Raw genomic sequence first — 17,495 nt, forward strand, 5'->3', positions numbered from 1 at the left:
TATCTATGGCTGTAAATGTGTCCCTGATGATCACCTTGTCTCCTCAAACAATAAAATTAAGAGTCGAGAAATCTTTTCACTCAACTTATGACATAATGAACAAGAGATCCCAGAGGGATCTTGGTGCCCACCACTGAATGATCTTTATAAGTTCCATGTCAGATTGATCTCTCTATTTTCTCTTCTTCTTACTAATCTGTGTAAAACCTACATATGAAATTTGAGAAAGATCCCTTCAGTACTTTCTGAGAAATAGCGATAACTAACTTCAATTGACAAAATCCAAGATGGCTGCCTGTCGGCCATGTTGTTTTCCGACTGGTCCCAAAATGAAATAAAAAACAATATGCATAACTAGGGACCAAGTGGAACATACATATGAAATTTGAGAAAGATCTCTTCAGTACTTTCTGAGAAATAGCGATAACAAACATCAAATGTCAAAATCCCAGATGGCCACCTGTCAGCCATGTTGTTTTCCAATCAGTCCCAAAATGGAATATGCACAACTAGGGATCAAGGGAAACCTGCATGTGCAATTTGAGAAAGATCCCTTTAATACTTTTTGAGATCTAGCGAAGACAATTTAAACTTCAAATGTCAAAATCCAAGATGGCCACCTGTCAGCCATGTTGTTTTCCAATAGGTCCCAAAATAGGACATGCACAACTACATGTAGGGATCAAAGGAAACCTGCATGTGTAATTTGAGAAATATTTCTTCAGTTACTTTTTGAGATTTTGCGATAACAAACTTCAAATGTCAAAATCCAAGATGGCCGCCTCTCTGCCATGTTGTTTTCCGATCGCTCTCAAAAATCAAAATAGAATATGCACAACTACGGACGGACGATGACGGACCACAGACACAAGGCGATTTGAATAGCCCACCATCTGATGATGGTGGGCTAAAAGATTCTGCTAAAAAATCCTGTTCTTTTGATTAAATCCTGTATATCATTAACCTGTTACCAAGCCAACCATACATTTTTTGCATGATTGTCCTGGCAACAAAACCTTTACAGAAATGCTCATTATCACTTCATACCCCTATGTACAACATTTGGTTGGAATCGCACAATATTTGAATTCTGACCAATCAGAGGCCACCAATTGACTTAGGATTTAAGTAAATCCATTCCACTTTTGTCAGGGGGCAAACTCATCACCCCCCCCCTCCCTGCCGCCAATGAGGTTATTTGTAGAAGAATGAAATTAAGAAGTCTTGTAACACAGGTTCAGGGTCAATTTGGCTTTCCTAAATGAGTAGTTAAATTCTACCTGTTATAGATTATGCACATCTACAATGTATAAGGATTATTGCTGGTAAGTTTAGTTAAAATCCCATTACATTTATATGACAAGTACTAATTGCAATGGGAAACCATTACAGAAGTACCCAAGATGCCTACCATATTCCCAAAGAAGCAATTGTGGTCTCTATGGGAATGAAATTCATGCAGTTAAATTTGCAGTCTCAAAAAACCCTTACATAAACCAATTTTCATAGAAATCAACCGATATGTAAATTCTAACTGATCAGAAGTTTCCACTGTGGTAACTATATCACAGCCAAACCCATATAGTTAAATTTGCAGTCCCCTTATACCTTTACTTGCAAGTTTTCATCAAAATTGGACATATTTTAAGTTTGACCAATCGGGAGCCAACTACATGTATGCCAATGAAAACCATGCAGTTGAATTTGCAGTCCCCTAATACCCCTATAAACCAATCAGTTAGTAAATGGCAGCCATTTTCTGAAAATGTAAAACTGAGGTTGCAAAAGTGAACAGTGTTCCATGGAAAACATGTAAACCAAATTTTATCAAAATTTGACCTTATCTAAATTTTGGCCAACCACATGCCAGGAAATGAGGGCCATTTTTTTCCCCCAAATATAAACGCTGCCATTGTTTTTGCAGTGTCATACTTACAGCTACATACTAAATTTCATCGAAATTGGACAATATCTTAATTTTGACCAATCAGAAGTCATCTGTATGGCAGCCATTTTGCTTTTAATTTCATTTTTTTTATACAAAATTAAAGTTCATCTTGTAACCATCCCTCCCGGAAAGTTTTATCGAATAGTGAAAGAGTTGTAGCGAATTAGTCTTTTAGCTAATCAGAAGCCGTGGTGGCCATATTGACTGACCAATCAGAAACCTGTATTAAATATGTTATAGATTTCGCACAACTACAATAATTCAAAATACAAGAATTTTGCTCATTTACCAACATCTTTCATATGTGACAAGAATTAAATGATGACACTAGCAAATTAAATATAGTGAGACAATTATTTTATGATTATGCTGTTTTTAAAAACACTGCTTTTTATAGAACAGGGCACGATAGAGAGCAGAGGTTATGGCGACAGGCCTATAAATATGGCAGACAAGATGAAGGTCAGGGAACAAGTAAGAGGTAAAAATCCAACAGAATATCAAAGGCATGGTGACGGTAAGGGAACAAGTCAGAGGTGAATTGTCAACAAAATGCAGGGCATGTAGAAGGTCAGGGATCAAGTCATAGGTGAAAGGTCAACATAACAAAGAGGGTACATGTTGTGGGGCTATCAGTGGGTACACCTGGTGGGGATGTCTGTTTGTACACTATGCTAGGACTGTCTGTAGGTACACCCTGTGGGGACTGTCTGTAGGTACACCCTGTGGGGACTGTCTGTAGGTACACCCTGTGGGGACTGTCTGTAGGTACACCCTTTGGGACTGTCTGTAGGTACACCCTGTGAGACTGTCTGTAGGTACATCCTGTGGGGACTGTCTGTAGGTACACCCTGTGGGATTGTCTGTAGGTACACCCTGTGGGACTGTCTGTAGGTACCCCCTGTGGGACTGTCTGTAGGTACACCCTGTGGGACTGTCTGTAGGTACACCCTGTGGGACTGTCTGAAGGTACACCCTGTGGGACTGTCTGTAGGTACACCCTGTGGGACTGTCTGTAGGTACAATCTGTGGAACTGTATGTAGGTACACCCTGTGGGACTGTCTGTAGGTACATCCTGTGGGGACTGTCTGTAGGTACACCCTGTTTGGGCTGTCTGTAGGTACACCCTGTGAGACTGTCTGTAGGTACATCCTGTGGGGACTGTCTGTAGGTACACCCTGTTTGGGCTGTCTGTAGGCACACCCTGTGAGACTGTCTGTAGGTACACCCTGTGGGACTGTCTGTTGGTACACCCTGTGGGACTGTCTGTAGGTACTACCTGTGGGACTGTCTGTAGGTACACCCTGTGGGACTGTCTGTAGGTACACCCTGTGGGGACTGTCTGTAGGTACACCCTGTGGGACTGTCTGTAGGTACACCCTGTGGGACTGTCTGTAGGTACACTCTGTGGAACTGTATGTAGGTACACCCTGTGGGACTGTCTGTAGGTACACCCCGTGGGACTGTATGTAGGTACACCCCGTGGGACTGTCTGTAGGTATACCCTGTGGGACTGTCTGTAGGTACACCCTGTGGAACTGTATGTTGGTACACCCTGTGGGACTGTATGTAGGTACACCCCGTTGGACTGTCTGTAGGTACACCCCGTGGGACTGTATGTAGGTACACCATGTGGGACTGTCTGAAGGTACACCCTGTGGGACTGTCTGTAGGTACACCCTGTGGGACTGTCTGAAGGTACACCCTGTGGGACTGTCTGTAGGTACACCCTGTGGGACTGTCTGTAGGTACACCCTGTGGGACTGTCTATTGGAACACCCTGTGGGACTGTCTGTAGGTACACCTTGTGGGACTGTCTGTAGGTACACCCTTTGGGACTGTCTGTAGGTACACCCTGTGGGGACTGTCTGTAGGTACACCCTGTGGGACTGTCTGTAGGTACACCCTGTGGGACTGTCTGTAGGTACACCCTGTGGGGACTGTCTATTGGTACACCCTGTGGGACTGACACCTTGTGGGACTGTCTGTAGGTACACCCTGTGGGACTGTCTGTAGGTACACCTTGTGGGACTGTCTGTATGTACACCCTGTGGGGACTGTCTGTAGGTACACCCTGTGGGACTGTCTGTAGGTACACCCTGTGGGACTGTCTGTAGGTACACCCTGTGGGACTGTATGTAGGTACACCCTGTGGGGACTGTCTGTAGGTACACCCTGTTGGACTGTCTGTAGGTACACCCTGTGGGACTGTCTGTAGGTACACCCTGTGGGGACTGTCTGTAGGTACACCCTATGGGACTGTCTGAAGGTACACCCTGTGGGACTGTCTGTAGGTACACCCTGTGGGGACTGTCTGTAGGTACACCCTGTGGGACTGTCTGTAGGTACACCCTGTGGGACTGTCTGTAGGTATACCCTGTGGGACTGTCTGTAGGTACACCCTGTGGGACTGTCTGTAGGTACACCCTGTGGGACTGTCTGTAGGTACACCCTGTGGTGACTGTCTGTAGGTACACCCTGTGGGACTGTCTGAAGGTACACCCTGTGGGGACTGTCTGTAGGTACACCCTGTGGGACTGTATGTAGGTACTACCTGTGGGACTGTCTGTAGGTACACCCTGTGGGACTGTCTGTAGGTACACCCTGTGGGACTGTCTGTAGGTACACCCTTTGGGACTGTCTAAAGGTACACCCTGTGGGACTGTCTGAAGGTACACCCTGTGGGACTGTCTGTAGGTACACCCTGTGGGACTGTCTATTGGTACACCCTGTGGGACTGTCTGTAGGTACACCTTGTCGGACTGTCTGTAGGTACACCCTGTGGGACTGTCTGTAGGTACACCCTGTTGGGACTGTCTGTAGGTACACCCTGTGGGGACTGTCTGTAGGTACACCCTGTGGGACTGTCTGTAGGTACACCTTGTGGGACTGTCTGTAGGTACACCCTGTGGGACTGTCTGTAGGTACACCCTGTGAGACTGTCTGTAGGTACACCCTGTGGGACTGTCTGTAGGTACTACCTGTGGGACTGTCTGTAGGTACACCCTGTGGGACTGTCTGTAGGTACACCCTGTGGGACTGTCTGTAGGTACACCCCGTGGGACTGTCTGTATGTACACATTTAGGTTGTCTGTAGGTACACCCTGTGGGACTGTCTATTGGTACACCTTGTGGGACTGTCTGTAGGTACACCCTGTGGGACTGTCTGTAGGTACACCCTGTGGGACTGTCTGAAGGTACACCCTGTGGGGACTGTCTGTAGGTACACCCTGTAGGTTGTCTGTAGGTACACCCTGTAGGTTGTCTGTAGGTACACCCTGTGGGGACTGTCTGTAGGTACACCCTGTGGGACTGTCTGTAGGTACACCCTGTGGGACTGTCTGTAGGTACACCCTGTAGGTTGTCTGTAGGTACACCCTGTGGGAATGTCTGTAGGTACACCCTGTGGGACTGTCTGTAGGTACACCCTGTAGGTTGTCTGTAGGTACACCCTGTGGGACTGTCTGTAGGTACGCCCTGTGGGGACTGTCTGTAGGTACACCCTGTGGGACTGTCTGTAGGTACATCCTGTGGGACTGTCTGTAGGTACACCCTGTAGGTTGTCTGTAGGTACACCCTGTGGGAATGTCTGTAGGTACACCCTGTGGGACTGTCTGTAGGTACACCCTGTAGGTTGTCTGTAGGTACACCCTGTGGGACTGTCTGTAGGTACGCCCTGTGGGGACTGTCTGTAGGTACACCCTGTGGGACTGTCTGTAGGTACATCCTGTGGGACTGTCTGTAGGTACACCCTGTGGGACTGTCTGTAGGTACACCCTGTGGGACTGTCTGTAGGTACACCCTGTAGGTTGTCTGTAGGTACACCCTGTGGGACTGTCTGTAGGTACACCCTGTGGGACTGTCTGTAGGTACACCCTGTAGGTTGTCTGTAGGTACACCCTGTGGGACTGTCTGTAGGTGTGTTGAGTATAATGATGGCTCCAGCATGTTAGATGAACATGCAGACTCTGTAAAATGTCAATGTTTTATGTCAATTTCAAAAGAGCAGCTCCCTCAGACACATGTATCTACCATAAGTCAACTCTAAAATCAATAAGACAAACCTACATCTTGCTTTCATAAATATTTTAGCACTTTCCTATGGCACTGTTATCACATTCCAAACAAATGTTACTTTAAGTAAGAGTATTGTCCCCTGCTATATAGATTCCATAATCAGAGCAGATTGAAGCAGACGACAGATTTTAGGCAAACCGAGAACATCTCTCTAGTACTCCAGATAACGTACATCACTATAGAAAGGTTTTTTCTGGACCAGTGTTTTCAAAATTAATTCCAGTTACAATTTGACACAATAAGGATAGGATGATCATTCCTTTTCATCTGAAAATCAGAATAAAGATTTTTTCTTTAATTGAATTTGAATTTCTTTGTTAATGTTCCAGTTCACAAAAAAAAAAAAAAAAAGTCAGCCCAAATGTGTTTAAATGATTCAATTAAGTAAATGATATGTTTGGAATAGATCAATATTGATGAATGTTATCATTTCATTACTTTACAGTAGTAATTTTCTATAACTGGAAGTGTTAATTAAGTCATTAAACAGAACTGCAGTTCAATATTCCGATCTAGGAACAAAATCTTGTGAATTGTTATATTGGAACTTACCTTGGTGTACTAGTCATGTTTGTAGGTAATTTACAAATTGTATAGATATACTTATGTTGACATTTTATGAAAAGGCACAATTGTTATTTAAGGTAAGGTGCTCATTTGGTATGTTAGCATTTTTAAATGTTTTTTACCACAAAAATTGTTTTTTTTTTATTTCTATTATTCTCTCGAAGAATAATTCTAAAAAATTGAGCTACATCCATATAACATACAAGTAAGTGTTTTTTTTATCATATAAGTAAGATTTTATCAAATAAATACATTTATGCTACTTCCTGAAACAATAAAAATCAGTTAAGCAGTTTTTCTATTCAATAAAAACATTGTTGAAATATTCAAATAATGATGATGATCAGTGTGTATTGGTATACTGATGATCAGTGTGTATTGGTATACTGATGATCAGTGTGTATTGGTATACTGATGATCAGTGTATATTGGTATACTGATGATCAGTGTGTATTGGTATACTGATGATCAGTGTGTATTGGTATACTGATGATCAGTGTGTATTGGTATACTGATGATCAGTGTGTATTGGTATACTGATGGTCAGTGTGTATTGGTATACTGTTGATCAGTGTGTATTGGTATACTGTTTGGTATACTGATGATCAGTGTGCTTACTGTTATAGATAGATGGTGTATTTATGTGTACACATAGTACAATTTGAACAAATAGACCTAATCATTGACTGCCAATAGTTAGACTAGCGCCACTTAACACAGTAAATAGAGTGACAAGTCATCATATCAGTATATATATTACAGTTTATCTCTACTCGGTGCTAAAATCGCTATTGTAGGATAATAAATAGGATATATTAGGTAGATGAATAGAAAGTACAATTGCTTTAAGATTTATCAAGTAAATAAACAATTCTACAACTGAACTGTGTGTTTATGGACAAGCTTTACATCACCATTAAATGAGGCAACGTAATACCCTTTAAATATGTGCGCACCCAGGCAAGAAAAGTGAATTGCGGGTGCTGGATATTATACAGTAGGTTGTGGCAGTAAATAGCCAGGGTGTTGAGCGGCGCTGAGTAGATGTATTAGTAGGTAGACTTATCTGACAGCATGTAATGACAAGTATCACACCATTGTTTGACAAACTTCTATAACGATAAAATGTTGCCGAACAAAAGTAAATATTGAGAACAGGGTCTCGCCCTCAGGTGCGTAGAGTCAGAGGGGGTCCCAAGTAGGGGTCCAGAACCTAGTGTTGCCTACCTTACTAAAACATGGGCTAAATACCTGATTTAAAGGGACAATGGTGATAGATTATTGTAGCACTAAAAACAAGGTTTGTTTAACATGCCTTTCCAAACAAATAGCCGGGTGCTGATTTCTATAGCTTCCATCTTTAATCCCGTTCAGAACCTCCAATTTGGCTTTGCGCCAGACAAACATACAAAAAGATTTGGTATCAAGTGATGTTCTTTCAATTGGATCCACAATTGATCACGCCTCTAGGGGAGAATCAGCTTTCTGCTAATGATTGGCTTGGGTTTCAAGGTATGTAGCGGCACTTTTTAAACCCTTGAGATATGTTTGTGGGTATTTTAATTCTTTGCCGTATGCATTTACAAACTAACTGTATATACCTTGGATGAGTTGATCTTGAGAAGCATCAGCCAAACCCCCTACTATCACAACACCACTTTAAGGCAATTGATTGGATTAGATTCTCATGGTAATTCTATTGGTGGAACAAAAGTCTAGGTCACTCAAATGCTTACCAGTTACATTCAAATAAAGTTCAGAACATGTGATGACTTTTCTCTCCTGTTCTACTTCCAAAACAAACAATATTATTAAAATAAATTTCTCTTTTGTAAACCTGTAGATGTGAAAGCCTTGTTATGTAATTCTATTTTTTAGATAAAATGACGTAGTTTCCTATTTGCTTTATTTCTGACTGTTCAGTGACATATCATTCCATAATCATATACAAGACTGATAACAGTGACTGAAAATCTTTATGATGAACACTTTCTCATGAATACACATACAGTGACACAGCAAATCTTCTATAATTATAACTTTTTACTTATCTCACAATTACTTAGTAAATGATATTTAGTTGCCTTTTACATGTCAATAGATAATGGACTCAGTAATCTACATAAGTACACTTCCCTATTTCATTCTCAGCCACAGCAGCTTAACTATACACATTAACTCAAATTTTTTCAAATTTGCATTTCTCTATATAAATCTAAAATTGATGACAATATCCAATGACTTTTGTCTGTTGAGTATAATGTTCTTAACAAATTAATGTAAGATTGAAAAAAAAAGTAAAACAAGAGGCCCATGGGCTTTAACGGTCACCTGAGATTTGAAATATTTCAGTTAATTTAATTGACCCTTTTTGGCCCCGCCCATCAGCCCCTAGGGGTCAGTCAGGGCCAACATATGCATATTATCAAACTTTCATCCCATGCTGAAAATGTTAACCAAGTTAGAATGAATTCCAATAGAAATCAAACAAATCAGTAAAAAAAATGTGATTTCCCCTATATAAACTATAGTAAAATTTACCCCCTCCCCAGGGTCATGAAATTCATAAATTTAGTAAAGCACCATAAGACCCTTCCACCTATGAAGAGTATTTGATTCTATCTTATTTGGGTCTTGAGAAGAAGATTTTTGAAATTTCAGTCAATTTGACCCTTTTCAGCCCCTCCCATCAGCCCCTGGGGGTCAGTCAGGGCCAACATGTGTATACCATCAAACTGCCTTCACAAGCTGAAAATGTTAACCATGTTAGAATGAATTCCAATTGAAATCAAACAAATCATAGTAAACAAGAGGCCCAATGGGCCTGTATCGCTCACCTGGCTCTACAGCAACTTTGAAGTTGATTGAGGTCATTTCTAAAGATACTATGTTGATTACCTCTTTATTCAAATATCATTGTAAGCTAGTTTTATCCATATCAAAATTTTCTAGTCCTTCATTCCAGCATTCTATTGGCCTAATATCAGGTCTTGGTGGCTCTTGGCTATCGCAGAATTATTGTTTACAGATTTAAGCCGATTTCAACCCTGTTACCTTGAATGTAGGCCAAGGTCATTTATTTGAACAAAATTGGTAGCCCTTCACCCCAGCATGCTACAGGCCCAATATCAAGTCCCTGGGCCTCTTGGTTATTGAGAAGAAGTCGTTTGAAGATTATAGCCTATTTGAACCATGTGACCTTGAATGAAGGCCAAGGTCATTGATTTGAACAAACTTTGTAGCCCTTCACCCCAGCATGCTACAGGCCCAATATCAAGTCCCTGGGCCTCTTGGTTATTTAGAAGAAGTTGTTTGAAGATTATAGCCTATTCGACCCATGTGACCTTGAATGAAGGTCAATGTCATTTATTTGAACAAACTTTGTAGCCCTTCACCCCAGCATACTACAGGCCCAATATCAAGTCCCTGGGCCTCTTGGTTATTGAGAAGAAGTCGTTTGAAGATTATAGCCTATTTGAACCATGTGACCTTGAATGAAGGCCAAGGTCATTTATTTGAACAAACTTTGTAGCCCTTCACCCCAGCATGCTACAGGCCCAATATCAAGTCCCTGGGCCTCTTGGTTATTGAGAAGAAGTCGTTTGAAGATTAAAGCCTATTTGACCCATGTGACCTTGAATGAAGGCCAAGGTCATTTATTTGAACAAACTTTGTAGCCCTTCACCCCAGCATGCTACAGGCCCAATATCAAGTCACTGGGCCTCTTGGTTATTGAGAAGAAGTCGTTTGAAAATTATAGCCTATCTGACCCATGTGACCTTGAATGAAGGTCAAGGTCATTTATTTGAACAAACTTTGTAGCCCTTCACCCCAGCATGCTACAGGCCCAATATCAAGTCCCTGGGCCTCTTGGTTATTTAGAAGAAGTCGTTTGAAGATTATAGCCTATTTGACCCACGTGACCTTAAATGAAGGTCAATGTCATTTATTTGAACAAACTTTGTAGCCCTTCACCCCAGCATGCTACATGCCCAATATCAATTCCCTGGGCCTCTTGGTTATTGAGAAGAAGTTGTTTGAAGATTATAGCCTATTTGACCCATGTGACCTTGAATGAAGGCCAATGTCATTTATTTGAACAAACTTTGTAGCCCTTCACCCCAGCATGCTACATGCCCAATATCAAGTCCCTGGGCCTCTTGGTTATTAAGAAGAAGTTGTTTGAAGATTATAGCCTATTTGACCCATGTGACCTTGAATGAAGGCCAAGGTCATTGATTTGAACAAACTTTGTAGCCCTTCACCCCAGCATGCTACAGGCCCAATATCAAGTCCCTGGGCCTCTTGGTCATTGAGAAGAAGTCGTTTGAAGATTATAGCCTATTTGACCCATGTGACCTTGAATGAAAGTCAAGGTCATTTATTTGAACAAACTTTGTAGCGCTTCACCCCAGCATGTTACAGGCCCAATATCAAGTCACTGGGCCTCTTGGTTATTGAGAAGAAGTCGTTTGAAGATTATAGCCTATTTTACCCCTGTGACCTTGAATGAAGATCAATGTTATCCATTTGAACAAACTTTGTAGCCCTTCACCCCAGCATGCTACATGCCCAATATCAAGTCCCTGGGTCTTTTGGTTATTGAGAAGAAGTTGTTTGAATGAAAAAGTTGACGCCGGACGGCCGGACGACGGACGCCGCACCACGGCATAAGCTCACTTGCCCTTCGGGCAGGTGAGCTAAAAATGTGATTTCCCTATATAAACTATAGTAAAGTTTACCCCCTCCCCAGGGGCAAACTTGAGACCCCAGGGTCATGAAATTCACAATTTTGGTAAAGCACCTTCAGACCCTTCCATCTATGAAATGTATTTGATTCCATCATATCTGAGAGTAGAGAAGAAGATTTTTGAAATTTCAGTCAACTTGGCCCTTTTTAGCCCCGCCCAACAGCCCCTGGGGTCAGTCAGGGCCAACATGTGCATGCCATCAAACTGTCATCCCATGCTGACAATGTTTACCAAATCAGAATGAATTCCAATTTAAATAAAACAAATAAAAGTCAAAAATGTGATTTCCCAATATAAACTATAGTAAAGTTTACCCCCTCCCCAGGGGCAAACTTGAGACCCCCGGGTCATGAAATTTACAATTTTGGTAAAGCACCTTAAGACCCTTCCATCTATGAAGAGTGTTTGATTCCACCATATCTGAGAGAAGAGAAGAAGATTTTTGAAGTTTTAGTCAATTTGGCCTTTTTTAGCCCTGTCCCTCAGGCCCCTGGGGGGAGGGGAGCATATAATTTACAATTTAGACTTTGTCTCAGGTGACCTAAAAAACCCAACAAACAACAAACAAACTCCTGAAATCCTTCCATGGGTTGATATATAATGTAAACAGGTTCTGGAGCTTTATATATATGTGAGTATAATGTAATTAAAGCTGTTATAAATTAATATCTTTTTGTAACTTCAAAATAGTCAATGCTGTGTTTTTATTGTTAGGTGCTACTGATTTATATTCAGGGTTAATCAGCTAGGGGCCTCATCATATCTTTGTTATAATCATGATGACTGAATCATATCCTTAACTATGATTTTAAAATTTACCGTAGGAATTAGGAAATCATCACGCATATAAGCTTTTTGGTAATTTTCAAAACAAAACCTAGAAAAATAATCTTTGTTTCCATATATATGTGAAAGAGTCTAGAGAGTTTAGAGAGTCTATTAAGTTTAGAGAGTCTAGATAGTTTAGAGAGTTTAGAGAGTCTAATAAAATTTAGAGAGTCTAGATAGTTTAGAGAGTCTGGAGAGTTTAGAGAGTCTGGAGAGTTTAGAGAGTCTACTGAGTTTAGAGAGTCTAGATAGTTTAGAGAGTCTGGAGAGTTAAGAGAGTTTAGAGAGTCTACTAAGTTTAGAGAGTCTACTGAGTTTAGAGAGTCTGGAGAGTTTAGAGAGTCTAGATAGTTTAGAGAGTCTAGATAGTTTAGAGAGTCTGGAGAGTTAAGAGAGTCTAGAGAGTTTAGAGAGTCTAATAAAATTTAGAGAGTCTAGATAGTTTAGAGAGTCTACTAAGTTTAGAGAGTCTAGATAGTTTAGAGAGTCTGGAGAGTTTAGAGAGAATGGAGAGTCTGCAGAGTCTGGAGAGTCTAGAGAGTCTAGAGATTTTGGAGAGTCTGGAGAGTCTAGAGAGTCTAGAGAGTCTAGAGAGTTTAGAGAGTCTGGAGAGTTTGGGGAGTTTAGAGAGTCTAGATAGTTTAGAAAGTCTGAAGAGTTTAGAGAGTCTGGAGAGTTTAGAGAGAATGGAGAGTTTAGAGAGTCTAGATAGTTTAGAGAGTTTAGATAGTCTAGATAGTTTAGAGAGTCTGGAGAGTTTAGAGAGTCTGGAGAGTCTAGAGATTTTAGAGAGTTTAGAGAGTCTAGATAGTTTAGAGAGTCTGGAGAGTTTAGAGAGTCTAGATAGTTTAGAGAGTTTAGATAGTCTAGATAGTTTAGAGAGTCTGGAGAGTTTAGAGAGTCTGGAGAGTCTAGAGATTTTAGAGAGTTTAGAGAGTCTAGATAGTTTAGAGAGTCTGGAGAGTTTAGAGAGTCTAGATAGTTTAGAGAGTCTGGAGAGTTTAGAGAGTCTGGAGAGTTTAGAGAGTCTAGATAGTTTAGAGAGTCTGGAGAGTTTAGAGAGTCTAGATAGTCTAGAGAGTTTGAAGAGTCTATAGAGAGTCTGGAGGGTTTGGAGAGTCAGGAGAGTCTAGGTTTAGAGAGTACACAAGTCTACCATGAACACAATACAAAGTACATCTATATACCCATCATCTAGTGTATGGGCCTTTATTAGTGCCTTTTGACATTCTAATACACATTGATCAGTATATTAATTTCTTGTTTGCATGTTCATCAAACAAAATAAAATACATATCCATAGGAGTAAAGTTATTACTTCTGACAGAGATCTTAGTGGTCTTAATGGCTAAAATTCATAGAGATTTAAAGAAAACAAAGATCTTAAAAATGTAATTCATTACTCTTCAAAGATAGACTTTAAACATTAAAGTAACACTGCATACACATATAACAGATAAATCAATGATTATATATACTGATTATCACAGGTTTGAAATAGATTTCTTTGGTAATTTCACTTGACTAGAATACACAACTTTATTGTATTAAGCATGTATTATCAAAACTGTCTACTATAACCTAAATAATACCCTAAATCTAGTAATTCTTTCAACAGATATATAATGTTTTAACAGACTTTTAAATGTAATTACCACCTTATGCTTTAAATCTGATCCACTCACCTGATTACCGAGAATTTCTCACGTTCACCTGATCAATAGTCTGACTGTCAGACGAAACTTTCCTGGTCACAGTATCATATTTCACATTCTGTCACAGTAAAGTCAGAACACACACATACTATACAGTATCACTTCTGAGGTCAGATTTCATTTCACAACTGAATATCTAGTATATCTATGTAAGAAATTCTTTTAGTCCAATAATTACTTCTAAATACCATTAGAAACCCTTCTATCATTATAGTGCGTTCTAAATAACCACTGACAGGATAAGTTTGTTGGACCAAGCAAATAGAATCATTAATAACAAAGCGATAGATTGAATTGAAACTGGATGTTATTTTGAGAACGACAGTTAATTGAAATATAAATTCAAATACAAGGATATTTCAAAAACAAAAAAGATTGTCAAATATTTGCATAACAAGAAGCTCAATGGGCCTGTATCGTTCACCTAGCATTAATCAGAGAAGTTGGTTTAAGGTGAAACATCTTTAAATTCAATGACCTTGAAATACATATTAAGGTCATTCATTTGAACATCAACACCCTAAATGTATGTTGGCAGCCATTCATCCCAGCATATTACTGTCCAAATGTCACCACTCTAAGCCTTTTGAGTTTTCAGAAGAACTTGTCTGATTGTTTTAAACAAATTTGACCCTGTGACCCTGGATATAAGTCAAGGTCATTCATCGACACAAATCAGGTAGCCCGTCACCCCAGCATTGTAACATATGTTGGACCTCTAATTGGGAAGAAGTTGTTTGAATTTAGAAGTAGCTCAGGGTAATTCATTTACACAAATCTGGTAGTACATAAGTCAAACATGTTACAGCCCTAATATCAGGTCCCTTGTCCTCTTGAATATTTGGAGACATTGCTGAAAATTTCAGCTCATTTGACCTCTGTGACCTTGAAAGTAGCTCAAGGTTATTCATTTGAACAACCTTGATAGCAATTTAGCACAGCATGCTACTGGCCCAATATCAGGTCCCTGGGCTTTTAGGTTACTGAGAAGATTTTATTCTACTTGACCCCCGTGACCTTGAATATTAGTCAAGGTCATTCATTAGAACAAACTTAGTAGCCCTTTACCCAAACATACTGCAGGCCCAATATCAGGCCTCTGTGCCTCATGGTTATTATGAAGCAGAAGTTTGAATGAAAATTTGATGACAGACACTCAGAATGCCACACCTTTGGAAACCTATAAAACAGAGTCACTAATCAGTAACATAGAGGACAGAGTCAACAATCAGTAACATAGAGGATAGAGTCACCAATCAGTAACATACAGGACCGAGTCACCAATCAGTAACATAGAGGACAGAGTCACCAATCAGTAACATAGAGGACAGAGCCACTAATCAGTAACATAGAGGACAGAGTCACCAATCAGTAACATAGAGGACAGAGACACCAATCAGTAACATAGAGGACAGAGACACCAATCAGTAACATAGAGGACAGAGTCACCAATCAGTAACATAGAGGACAGTCACTAATCAGTAACATAGAGGACAGAGTCACCAATCAGTAACATAGAGGACAGAGACACCAATCAGTAACATAGAGGACAGAGTCACCAATCAGTAACATAGAGGACAGAGTCACCAATCAGTAACATAGAGGACAGAGTCACCAACCAGTAACATAGAGGACAGTCACCAATCAGTAACATAGAGGACAGAGTCACCAATCAGTAACATACAGGACAGAGTCACCAATCAGTAACATAGATGACAGAGTCACCAATCAGTAACATAGACGACAGAGTCACCAATCAGTAACATAGAGGACAGTCACCAATCAGTAACATAGAGGACAGAGTCACTAATCAGTAACATAGAGGACAGAGTCACCAATCAGTAACATAGAGGACAGTCACCAATCAGTAACATAGAGGACAGAATCACCAATCAGTAACATAGAGGACAGAGTCATCGATCAGTAACATAGAGGACAGAGTCATCGATCAGTAACATAGAGGACAGAGTCACCAATCAGTAACATAGAGGACAGTCACCAATCAGTAACATAGAGGACAGTCACCAATCAGTAACATAGAGGACAGAGTCACCAATCAGTAACATAGAGGACAGAGTCACCGATCAGTAACATAGAGGACAGTCACCAATCAGTTACATAGAGGACAGAGTCACCAATCAGTTACATACAGGACAGAGTCACCAATCAGTAACATCGAGGACAGAGTCACCAATCAGTAACATAGAGGACAGAGTCACTAATCAGTAACATAGAGGACAGAGTCACCAATCAGTAACATAGAGGACAGAGTCGCCAATCAGTAACATACAGGACCGAGTCACCAATCAGTAACATAGAGGACAGTCACCAATCAGTAACATACAGGACCGAGTCACCAATCAGTAACATAGAGGACAGAGTCACCAATCAGTAACATAGAGGACAGAGTCACCAATCAGTAACATAGAGGACAGTCACCAATCAGTAACATAGAGGACAGTCACCAATCAGTAACATAGAGGACTGTCACCAATCAGTAACATAGAGGACAGAGTCACCAACCAGTAACATACAGGACCGAGTCACCAATCAGTAACATAGAGGACAGAGTCACCAATCAGTAACATACAGGACAGAGTTACCAATCAGTAACATAGAGGACAGAGTCACCAATCAGTAACATACAGAACAGAGTCACCAATCAGTAACACAGAGGACCGAGTCACCAATCAGTAGCATAGAGGACAGAGTCACCAATCAGTAACATAGAGGACAGAGACACCAATCAGTAACATAGAGGACAGAGTCACCAATCAGTAACATAGAGGATGGATTCAAAAGTCAGACATCATGTGACAGAGTCATAAAGTCATACACGTGATGATAAATGAATTACTTCAGTCACAGATCATGTATTAATGTTATGCCTTGATAACAGTTAATGTACGTTCACAGCAATCTAACGGTGGCAATTCTAAACAGGTAAAGCACTTGATGTTTTATGAGTTAGCCGTCTGAAGGGTATGGAACCTATCATACATCACAAGATGTGCCTGTTGATAACGCCTCCATTGGTTGTGCTTGCTCCCACCTGGGGGTACCAGCCTACTGGTACACACAATAAATAGCATAATCTTATGAATTTGTTAGACATCCCACCCTATTTTCTTTTTTGATGCTGTTTAGATTTGAATGAACCATGCCAGGTAGAGGTCACCATATTGATAAATCATGCTAGCTTCCTCTTCAGTGTCTTCTCACTTCTGAATCTAACTCTATACCAAAAATCTAATTATATGTGACGAGTAAGCACACCTGTGTGTGGCTTGGTGAGGATCATATAGTGAAGTGACTATACCATGTACCATCTGACACACCTGGCCAGACTATATATGGTAAAACACTATTCATGGTTAATCCAGGTAGAAACAGTCAACCTTAAAAAATGTTGAGTCCAAAGTTTTCATTCCTGTGATCATGTTCCCCTCTACCCCTGGTTATGTTTAATTAATAAGTATCATCCCAGTGCCTTCAATTACAGGATATCATCTTATTGTTTTCAGTACATGGCTGCAATCATATTTCCTGTCATTAATGTCTGGCTGTGATCATGTATATTTCTTTTCTTTTAATTTTAATTAAGTGTG

At 40.5% G+C, this 17,495-nt stretch overlaps 1 long non-coding RNA gene across 4 annotated transcripts in view; it reads right to left on the minus strand.

The window, feature by feature from the left end:
• The window catches only part of LOC117329226, a 178,428-nt gene that overhangs the window by 43,342 nt on the left and 117,591 nt on the right, over positions 1–17,495 (minus strand). The gene's annotated exons all lie outside the window — the stretch shown is intronic.

The sequence above is a fragment of the Pecten maximus genome, chromosome 1, assembly GCF_902652985.1.
Source record: "Pecten maximus chromosome 1, xPecMax1.1, whole genome shotgun sequence".
NCBI classification, from domain to species: Eukaryota; Metazoa; Mollusca; class Bivalvia; order Pectinida; family Pectinidae; genus Pecten; species Pecten maximus.